This window comes from Lissotriton helveticus, chromosome 3_1 (genome assembly GCF_964261635.1).
Source record: "Lissotriton helveticus chromosome 3_1, aLisHel1.1, whole genome shotgun sequence".
In the NCBI taxonomy this organism is placed as follows: domain Eukaryota; kingdom Metazoa; phylum Chordata; class Amphibia; order Caudata; family Salamandridae; genus Lissotriton; species Lissotriton helveticus.
The window spans coordinates 1,279,595,622-1,279,606,726 of record NC_136061.1 but is presented as its reverse complement, the minus strand read 5'-3'; the positions used below and the strand labels follow the sequence as shown (position 1 = coordinate 1,279,606,726).

The 11,105-nt window shown below is 47.3% G+C and overlaps 1 long non-coding RNA gene across 1 annotated transcript; it reads right to left on the bottom strand.

Moving 5' to 3' along the window:
• Positions 1-343: 343 nt before the first annotated feature.
• LOC144824946 (uncharacterized) lies at positions 344-882 on the bottom strand. The gene is made up of 3 exons (XR_013609200.1): positions 821-882; positions 688-715; positions 344-511 (listed from the first exon to the last, which is right to left on the bottom strand). It is a non-coding gene; the product is annotated as an uncharacterized LOC144824946 (long non-coding RNA).
• Between the last annotated feature and the right edge of the window lie 10,223 nt (positions 883-11,105).

Genomic DNA, 11,105 nt, shown 5'->3' with positions numbered 1-11,105 from the left:
CCATAACACAGATCAGGCTAAACTTGACTCAGATAACATATTCAGTAATTTTAATTGAATTGTTGGATTATACATCTTCTAGTCCGCCAGTTGTTTAACACTCCCTGACTCCTTATTGACCCATGTTCATGATTCTTCCCTTTTGCGCTACAATGCTCTTTCTCAAGTTTGGTGGCCTACCTGTTGCTTTTAGAAGCAAACTCTATTTTTATTAACTGTATTCATTGATACTATGAGTCAGACGTGAAATTAGATAGCATCTAGTTTCATCCCTTTTGGGCACACTGGTTATATGTCTTTTATAGAGAAAAAAGACTTCCTCTCAGTTGTTTCAAGTTGCATATATAACTTCTTTAATGATTTTGTTTGAATTTTTGTATTCTCTTCATCAATTTCAATACATTTTCATTTTTCATATGTGGTATAACTTTATACATTTCAGGCAATGTCTATTCTTAGTATCCAATGCATTTCGGGCATTTTGTTCATGCCCTTCATCAGGGAAACGACACTGTAAACAAAATATAATGACCATTAGGGTGTTGTCATTTACACTACCGTGTAATCTACTGTCTGCTATTAACAGCGTAACAATTGAAACATTGTGAGAATGTGCAATGATATCAGGTGAGGCTCTGCATGCAATGGAGTGCAAAAAAACGTGACGAAAAATAACGGATTACTCACAAGCCTTTCCTAGTATGGTGGGTTACATCTGTGGACAACATGAAAGCGGCGGTTAGTGGCGTGTTTAAAAGGAAGGTTTGCTTCGTGGTTTGTCAAAAAAGGGCTTGCAACTGCTGGGCTGCTAAGTACTAACCTGAAATGCTGGTAATAGAGCAATTTGTTCCACGTATGGGCTTGAAAAAGCGGCTGCTCGGACGAACGCCCGCTGCGCTTTGGAGTGTTTAGAGGAAATGTTCCGGTCATGTGACCGTGGAGATGGTAGACAGACTATCAATGGTGTCTGACTGGAGCGTGTTGATCTCAGCAGTGTGGGTTTATTACGAGTAAAGGAATGCGAAAATATGCGAACACTCTAGAAAAAAATGTATGAGGAAAAAATGTGATTTAGGATAGGGTGATGAATGCGGGTTAGTGTTGAAACGCAAAAAAGGTCGAGGTACATGTAGCAAAACTCTCACAGGTGAGGCGAACCCTAGGTAGGCCGGTGTTGATAGGGGGGTGCTCTGCGAGTGAAGCTATCCGCCAGTGCAATGTAGTATCGCGGTAGGTTAGGGTGTATATGTTTGGTGTCTACATCAGTTACACACAGTATGTACAAGATACAGTCAATAGAGCGGTATTTATAAGTAACATGACAGTTCAATTCTATCGTTTAACCCCGCCGGCTTTTGCGAGGAAAGTTTCTGAATCCAAAAGTTCTCTCTTTTGAGGAGGTATTTGTTGTTGTCTCTCCCCTCAATTTTTTGAACAGTCTCTAGTACAATGTACTTCATTTGAGAAATATTATGGTGTTGCTCTACAAAATGCGCTGACAATGCTGACTTTGTATTCTTCAATCTTATGTTTGATTTGTGCTCTGTTAGACGTACTTTGATGCGACGTTCTGTTTTCCCGACGTATATCTTTCCACAAGGACATCTTATCCCGTAGATCAAATTACTGGTGTTACATGTGGCGTTTACTCTGAGTTTAATTGGGTACCCTTGCGTTGGATGGTTGATCGTATTGCCTTTAATTATACAGTTGCAATTGCCGCAATTAAGGCAAGGTTTGGTGCCTAGATGTCTTGTAGGTTCAGAGGGTCTGTTCTGTAACATTTCACCCAGGTTCTTAGCTCTCGTAAATGCAAATATTGGTGGTGCGATAAAAGAGTGCTTGAAGTCAGGTTCCATGTTTAATATTGGCCAATGTTTTAAGATCATCCTTTTGTATTTTTTACTTGCAGTGGAAAATTTTGAGACTACTACTATTCGTGTCTGTTCCAGTTTTTTTCTAGGTGTTAAAAGTTTAGTTCTTTCGATTTTCTCAATCCTCTTTTTGGTTTCATCCAATAAAGTTTGGGGATATCCTCGGTTTGTGAATTTGTGTGTGGTTTCATTCAGTCTGGTATTGAGAATATGTTCCTCAGATGCAATTCTTTTGACCCTGGCCATTTGTGAGAAAGGTAAGTTCCTGATCAAATTTGGTTCGTGGAAGCTTGAGTATAACAACATGTTGTTTCTGTCCGTCGGTTTTACATATAGGTCGGTAGTACATCCGTTGGGCGTTAAGGTAATTTTGACATCCAGGAAGTTCACCGTCGTGTCCGAAATGTCCCAAGTAAGTTGAATCCGTTGATCTGTGTCGTTAAATTTATGCAATAGAGCGAGAAGTTTCTCCTCTGAGTCTGTCCAGATGATGAAGTAGTCATCAATGTATCTGATGATCATTTTTAGGTTGTCCGTCCATTCTTTTTTGGTCAGCATGTGTTGATTTTCGTACCATTGCATGAAAATATTTGCATACACGGGTGCCGCCGAGTTGCCCATCGCCATTCCAGTATGTTGTTGGTGCCACGTTTCATTGACTTTGAAGTAACTTTGATATAAGGTGAAGTACATTAATTCCATTAGGAACACCTGAAATTCATGTTCTAATTCAGTATTGATCAGTGCTGCTTCCATGGCTTCTATTCCCATATCACGGGGTATGCTGGTGTAGAGGCTACGAACGTCTGCTGTACACAGTATGACTTTTTCTGTTGGGTCCCACGACACTTGTTCTAGGTTCAATGGAAATTGTGAAGTGTCCTTGACATAGGTCTGCATTGATTGTACTGTTGGTTGTAGATATTTATCTATAAGTTGACCTATTGGTTGATGCAGACTTCCACGTGTAGATACTATAGGTCTCATTGGGGGGTCCATTGTATTTTTGTGGATCTTGGGTGCCATCCGTAAGGTGGGGCTTTTAGGATTTTCGCATGTGAGAAAGATTTTTGTCTTATCCGTAATGGTGCCTTGTTGATGAGCTTTGTCAATGATTGATCTCAATATTTTAGAGTACTCTGATGTAGGATTATTGTCCAATTTGCTGTATGTGTTGGTATCGTTGATGTGTTCAATCGCTTTAGTATCATACATACTTTTGTTCATGATAACGATTGCCCCTCCTTTGTCCGCTTTAGTAAATGTAATGTTGTCATTGGAAGCTAGTTTTTGTAGTGTGTCCCGATCTTTTTGTGTAATGTTACAGCTTTTCGGTTTGGGTTTGGGATGTTTGAACTTGTTTAATTCCTGTTTGACTATGTTTTCAAATAGATCCAAAGTTTTGTGGCTTGTGGGTGCTTGAAAAGAGCTGGTAGGTCGCAGCCCTAATAGTTGGTCCTTCTCCTTTTGAGGTTGTTCCGGTAATACATTGTCAAAAAAGTGTCTTAGTCTTAGCTTGCGCATTAACTTGAAAAAACTCACTTCAAGTTCTAGGTTGTCTGTGGTTGTCGTTGGTACAAAGGATGTACCCTTCTGGAGTAATCCTAATTCATATGTGTTGAAGTGGTAATCACTTATGTTTATGACAAGTTGATCTATGTCTGGTTCTTCTTGGTTCGTTTCTCTTTCTCCTTGTCTTTGAGTGTTCCTGTCGTGCTCCGTGTGCTCGGTGGTTCTCTCTCCTTTTCTTTTTCTTTGCCCTCTCCGGGGATCTCCTTTTTGGGCCTGTCCCTGTTCTAAAAAAGGATTGGTATCGGAGGTTGCACTAGTGGTAGGTTGTTCTGCTGCATCTTTGTCGGATGTTTGTTGGGTAGGTTGAGTCCTGCGTGTTTTCTGACTGGTATCGCTCCCAGTAGATGAGGTATCCGTGTTGGATTGATATGGACGGTTCCTCCTTTTCTGGGCATAGATGTCTGCCCATGTGTAGATTTCTCCGAGTCGATAATCGAGGGTGTCCCTCTTAAATTTACGAATCTTGCGTTCATTTATTTCTCTCGAATGTTTGTCTATTTGAGTTTTCATATCCTCCAAAGTTGTTTTCAATTCATCTTCTGTCATCATTCGAGATAATTCAATTGATACTTCTTGGATTTCTGTGTTCAAGTCTTCTAGAATCGCAGATAGTTCTTAAATTATAAGTAAGATCAGATCTAATGAGCATTTGTTCAAAATTTCGTACCAACGGTCCTGAAATTTTTTTGAGTGTTTGCACAGGGATGGTTTCAGTGCAATTCTGAGGCCTCGTGGTATGCGTTGGTTGCGATGATATTTTATGAGAGTACTAGCATGGAGTTGTTGGTTAGTTTTCCTTTTTGAGAGATACAGTAACTGTCTTATATTTTGCTCTTTTGACCGGCTTGTGGTTTCCTGTGTGAGTTCCTCCCTGATCAACGAATAGATTTGTTCAACATCTTTTGCTTCAAATGCGAAGGTTGAGGCTTTGGCCTCGGTGCTTTTTGATATTTCATCATAATTATCCATTTTGGTATCTTTAGGTAGGTCTAGTTGATGCGTGCTATCAATCCTGGGGACACTAGCATATGGTACATAGATAAGATATAGGCTTGATGCACAGCTTTGTTGTTGAGGTATTGTTTTAGAACAGCTTATTTCTTGTTTTTAGGTGCTCCTAAAGGTGACGACGTAGGTCCAACGTCGTCGAATTAATGAGTCAGACGTGAAATTAGATAGCATCTAGTTTCATCCCTTTTGGGCACACTGGTTATATGTCTTTTATAGAGAAAAAAGACTTCCTCTCAGTTGTTTCAAGTTGCATATATAACTTCTTTAATGATTTTGTTTGAATTTTTGTATTCTCTTCATCAATTTCAATACATTTTCATTTTTCATATGTGGTATAACTTTATACATTTCAGGCAATGTCTATTCTTAGTATCCAATGCATTTCGGGCATTTTGTTCATGCCCTTCATCAGGGAAACGACACTGTAAACAAAATATAATGACCATTAGGGTGTTGTCATTTACACTACCGTGTAATCTACTGTCTGCTATTAACAGCGTAACAATTGAAACATTGTGAGAATGTGCAATGAATTTCAGGTTAGTACTTAGCAGCCCAGCAGTTGCAAGCCCTTTTTTGACAAACCACGAAGCAAACCTTCCTTTTAAACACGCCACTAACCGCCGCTTTCATGTTGTCCACAGATGTAACCCACCATACTAGGAAAGGCTTGTGAGTAATCCGTTATTTTTCGTCACGTTTTTTGCACTCCATTGCATGCAGAGCCTCACCTGATATCATTGCACATTCTCACAATGTTTCAATAGTTACGCTGTTAATAGCAGACAGTAGATTACACGGTAGTTTAAATGACAACACCCTAATGGTCATTATATTTTGTTTACAGTGTCGTTTCCCTGATGAAGGGCATGAACAAAATGCCCGAAATGCATTGGATACTAAGAATAGACATTGCCTGAAATGTATAAAGTTATACGACATATGAAAAATGAAAATGTATTGAAATTGATGAAGAGAATACAAAAATTCAAACAAAATCATTAAAGAAGTTATATATGCAACTTGAAACAACTGAGAGGAAGTCTTTTTTCTCTATAAAAGACATATAACCAGTGTGCCCAAAAGGGATGAAACTAGATGCTATCTAATTTCACGTCTGACTCATTAATTCGACGACGTTGGACCTACGTCGTCACCTTTAGGAGCACCTAAAAACAAGAAATAAGCTGTTCTAAAACAATACCTCAACAACAAAGCTGTGCATCAAGCCTATATCTTATCTATGTACCATATGTTATTCATTGATACTATGCCACCATGTGGTTGTATTTAAGCAAAGGTTACCCTATCCTAGAAGAAAACTTTTATATTAATAACGCGCAAATTGATCCTCTACTCACCTCGGATGCCGTGAGGGGAACGGCCAGCCCTCTCCTGGTGTCACGCCGTGAGGGCAGCGGCAGGTCTTCATTCAGGGCTGACTTCCACACGCCGTAAGGGTAATGGCCAATGCAGGACTACAACTACAACTCCCACCAGCCCCTTGACATCGGCGGCGCACTCTTGACACGCCAGCCTGCGCCCGGAGGCGCTACTAAACTGGCAAGCGCACCCCGCAGCACGGGACCCGTGCGGGCACGTGCCGGGCGAAGCCCGGGTCAAAGGTGGGCCGGTTTGCGTCCATTGGAGACCGGAAGAGGCCGGGCCGGGTCCCCCTCTAACATCGCAAGGTTAGCCATTTTGCCCAAATTGTGCTCACCAACCACTGTTGCCATTCTGTGCTAAATTAGAGTGCTTTTCTAAGTCTGTGATGTCTGGATGTGAAGGGAAGGGGAGGAAAGCTGCAATGGGTAGGTATGTAGCCGGGACATTTGACCAGTTCATCACAAGGGCTACGTCAATATTGGTGCATGAGATTGCAATTACTGAGACAGCAAAGAGGTGACTGGGCTGTTCCTAAAAGAATTAAGGGAAGAAAAAGGGGGGAAAGTGACGGTCACTAGGGAAGGGCTGGTGCTCAAGTGGACGACCACCCCTGGGTATCCAATTTGTTGGATATAATGGCCTCACACACCCTTGCGAGTGTCATGCTTCATCATCGGCAATGCTCCTCGTTGGGCAGGCGGTGCAATGCCCAACGGGCTCACCTCAAAGAGGGGCTCTTTGTCGGAGATCTTTTATCCAACTGCCTTATGGTGAAATGCGGGTGAGGGGCCAGAAAAGAGTAGAAAGTGTGGGTGAGGGTAAAATGTGGCTCAAGGTACCGGAAACAATTTTATTCTGGTGGTCCCCTGCCACAAGTAAAATCAAGGATAGCCGGTACTCGTGGGAACTATAGTTTCCCAGGGTGAACAAGGGCTAAAGGTGCAAAAAGTGTGGTCGACATGTTTCTCGCATCTAGTTCATTAACTGCGATTCTTCAGGACCTATATAAAACCTACAATCTACTTAAACGTGATCTATTCATAAGTATCAGTTTAAACAAGGCACATTAGTTGTACTACCTGTCTGACACTGTTCCTACCTAAGGGTTAGGATATAGGGGTGTCAACAGTACCCGGCGGATCTGGCATCGGGCATGAAGCCAATGTGTTTGGGTTCTAAATGCCTGTGCCGAAACCTGCTACGCCTACCCCAAAGGCGGGCCCGTTTGAGTCCATTGGAGACCGGAAGAGGCCGGGCCGGGTCCCCCTCTAACATCGCAAGGTTAGCCATTTTGCCCAAATTGTGCTCACCAACCACTGTTGCCATTCTGTGCTAAATTAGAGTGCTTTTCTAAGTCTGTGATGTCTGGATGTGAAGGGAAGGGGAGGAAAGCTGCAATGGGTAGGTATGTAGCCGGGACACTTGACCAGTTCATCACAAGGGCTACGTCAATATTGGTGCATGAGATTGCAATTACTGAGCCTCGCCTCTCACAGGACCCTGTATTCACTAAACGCTCATGGCAGTCAATTGCCCCAGGAAACGGAGAATACTTCGTTGGTTGGGGAGCCCCGCCCGAACTGCATAGAATTCCCCGATAATTACAGATGGTGGGGTAGCTACCCGTGCATCTATAGGGTCTATTCCCAAAGTTTTGGTCAGTCCACCATATCAAGCACACTGAATCTTGGTGGTGGAGGGGGCAGATATACGGCACAACGTACTCATCGCAGGCACGCGGCGCCCTGATATGGGTGAGAGCCGGCATACCCTTTGCTTGTTTAGATGTTCATATGGATGCTGAAGGGAGGTACTCATTTGTTAGGGGGAGACTTAATGGGCAGGAGATGCTGCTGGGTTCCATATATGCTCCCAACACAGACCAAGCCGCCTTCCTGGCGTCCCTCAATCCCATCCTCCAGCGGCATGCGGGGCTCCCCTGGTTGTTGGGCGGCGACTTTAACATGGTCCTGGACACGCGCCTGGACCGCTCCTACCCGCCCCTACGCGCAGCGACAACGGCCTCCACAGCGCAAGCCTTTAGGGACTGGTTACTGCACTGGGACATACATGATCTTTGGCGCGCACAACACCCTGCGGATAAAATACACTCGTATTACTCAGCTGTGCATGACCTCCATGTCCGCCTGGACCGTATAGTGGGCTCCCAGTCTTTGCTCCCGTTACTGTCCAGGACGGAGTACGTGGGCAGGACGCACTCAGACCATAATCCTCTCTGTTTCCATCTCAGTTGGGAGGCGGATATGCCTCCGGTGCCCACATGGCGACTGCAGCCTGCAGCACTAGAAGATGCTGAATTCCGATCGTCTCTAGGCACAGCCATACTATCCTACTTTGCGGAAAACGAGGGCACGGCGAGCGACCCAGGGGCGGAATGGGACACTCACAAGGTGACCTTTCGTGGGCACTGTATAGGTGCCACATGGAATATCCGTGTGCAGGTGTCCAACTCACTAACCCGCATAGAGACCGAGCTGCTGCATCATGAAAGGGAGGGGGAGGGCATGGGTGAAAGTGCACGCAGACTGAGGGACCTTCGAAGCGAGCACGTAGTTCTCCTAGAGCGACTATGGTGCCACAATAATGCAGCCCACACGGCCAGGACGCACTCAAAGGCAGACAGGGCCGGCCGCTTGCTCGCCTGGTTAATCCAGAGGGCAGAGTGCACGACCCCCATCGTGCCATAAGATCCAACGATGGGACAGTGGTGTACACGCAGCGTGAAATCCACCAGGCATTGACGGATCACTATCGGGAGCTTTACAGGTCCCGGGGCGCTGGCCGCCCGCACCTGCTGAGGGAGTTTCTCGAGTCGGTCGCTCTGCCTACTGCCACGGAAAGCCACAATAGGGAGCTCGGTGCTCCATTGACATTGGAGGAGGTGGGGGATGCCATTCGAGCGCTAGCATCTGGGAAGACGCTGGGACCAGATGGTCTGCCGGCTGAATATTACAAAGCGAACAGGGACATTCTAGCGCCTGAGCTTCTCCTGATGTATAGGGCATCGATAGACGCTGGCCGGCTCCCACCCTCTCTGAGAGAGGCGTTTTTAGTGTCCCTACCCAAGCCCGACAGAAACCCCATGTCCTTGGGCTCCTACCGCCCGCTGGCAATGCTGAATGTTGATTATAATGTATTTGCCAAGCTCCTAGCGGAGCGGCTGGCGCCAGTGGTCCCGCATCTAGTGCACCCGGACCAGAACGGGTTTGTGCCCGCGAGATCCACATCTCTGAACCTCAGGAGGTTCTTCCGGGTAGCAGCGGAGGCAACGTCGGTCTGGCCCAGGGCAGGATGCCTGGTCCTTGACCTAGAAAAGGCCTTTGACTGACTGGAGTGGGGATACCGGCGAGCATTGTTGGAGGCGTATGGTATAGATGGCGGTTTTTTGCAGATGGTGGGACTACTGTACGGTGGCCCCGTGGTCCGCGTCCGACTAGGGCAGTATGTCTCAGAGGCCGTGGCGGTCGGCAGAGGCACCCGGCAGGGCTGCCCTCTGTCACCGCTGCTCTTTGCGCTGGCCATGGAGCCCTTAGCTGTGGCCCTGAGGCAGCATTTGGCAGATGGCATTATACTGGGAGACGGAGTTCACCAGGTGTCATTGTATGCGGCTGACCTGCTGGTCTTCATCCGCGATGTAAGCCGCATGCCGGAGCAACTGGCCCCCTTGCTGAGCCGCTTCGCTGACCTCTCGGTGGTACGAATCAATGCCGGCAAGTCGTGTCTCTATGCGTTTGGAAACGAGGTGGCGGACCCAGATTACAACCTCCATGGCACAAGAGTAGTTTGGAAGGCGGACACCTTCAAATATCTGGGGATCCAGATATACCGCCGGCAAGAGGATTTATTCGACGGGAACCTGGGCAGAGCGGTGACGGCGCTCAGGGCCCAGATCTGTTTCTGGTCCACACTCCCACTCTCGCCCACAGGCAGAGTGGCCCTCGCTAAAAGGGTGATGCTCCCCCGCCTCCTCTACTATTTTGCAAACCTTCCGCTCTTCCTACCCGCGTCCTTCTTCTCCAACCTCAACAGGATTCTACGCGACTTTATTTGGGGTGCCCCTAGACACCGCCTAGCGCTCGGGAAGCTGTTCCTACCCACAGACAGAGGCGGGCTAGCCGCCCCCTGCTTTGAGCAGTATTACTTGGCGGCGCAGCTCCAATGGGCCGCCCGCTGGCTGGCAGACAAAGGGCGGGAGGACACCAGCTTACACACTAGCGCGGCTCACTGCGCTATTCCACCCACTGGCGACGCCGGCACGTCCCACTCCATTGCTGCTGGCAGTGGCATTCAAATGCTTTCGCCGGGCACTGTACCTCACGAGAAAGGCGCGCCCATACGCGCCTGCGGTGCCCCTGGAGGGCTCGCCCGGGGGCGGGGGGACACTCACGCATTCCATGCTAGAGCAATGGCATTAGGTAGATGTCCAAACATTGGGTGACTTGTACCAGGATGGAGCATTAATACCCTATGAGACGCTGGTCGCGGACGCGGGACTCCCCCCAGGAGGTTTCCTCATGCATAGGTCCCTAACAGCGCATATGGCGGCTAAGTGGGGTGATGTGACGGATGAGCCTACGCAGCATCTGACGGTGCAGTACTTACACGTGATGGGCAGGGGCAGGCACTTGGTCAAGTGGTTTGCCGCGTCCCTACGGACGCACACGGAACTGGACTTAACTTCACTACGGGCAAGGTGGGAGGGAGACATGGGGCTGGAACTGGCGGATAAGGAGTGGGTAAAGGTCCTCAAAGGTCCGGTACGAATCCCTAGGAATGTGAGGTTCCGCCAAATCCAGGTATATATAGTGCACAGGGCCTATCTCACCCCAGACATAATCAACAAGTATTTTCACAGAACGGACGCGGCCTGCCCCAGATGTGAATGCGGATCTCCTCCACACCTTATGGCACTGTCCGGGCCTCGGCGCCTATTGGAAAGACATTCACACGCTACTTGCAAGAGGCACTGGTCGCGTCATCCCCTGTAACTGGCCTGAGTGCCTCCTACATCATTTCAAACGGCCACCTAAGGACAAAGCGTCGTCTCGGTTCCTCGATCTGGGGATGGTGACGGCGGTGCGTCTTCTTACTAGGAGATGGAAGGAGAGGGACTTGCCCAACATTAGGGCGTGGGTTCTGTCGTTCTCGTCCTGGGCGCGAGCGGAGTGAACCGCTATTCTGAGGGAGGAAACTCTGGGACTCCGTAAGGAGCCTATGGCGGAGAGGTGGAAGCACATGCTG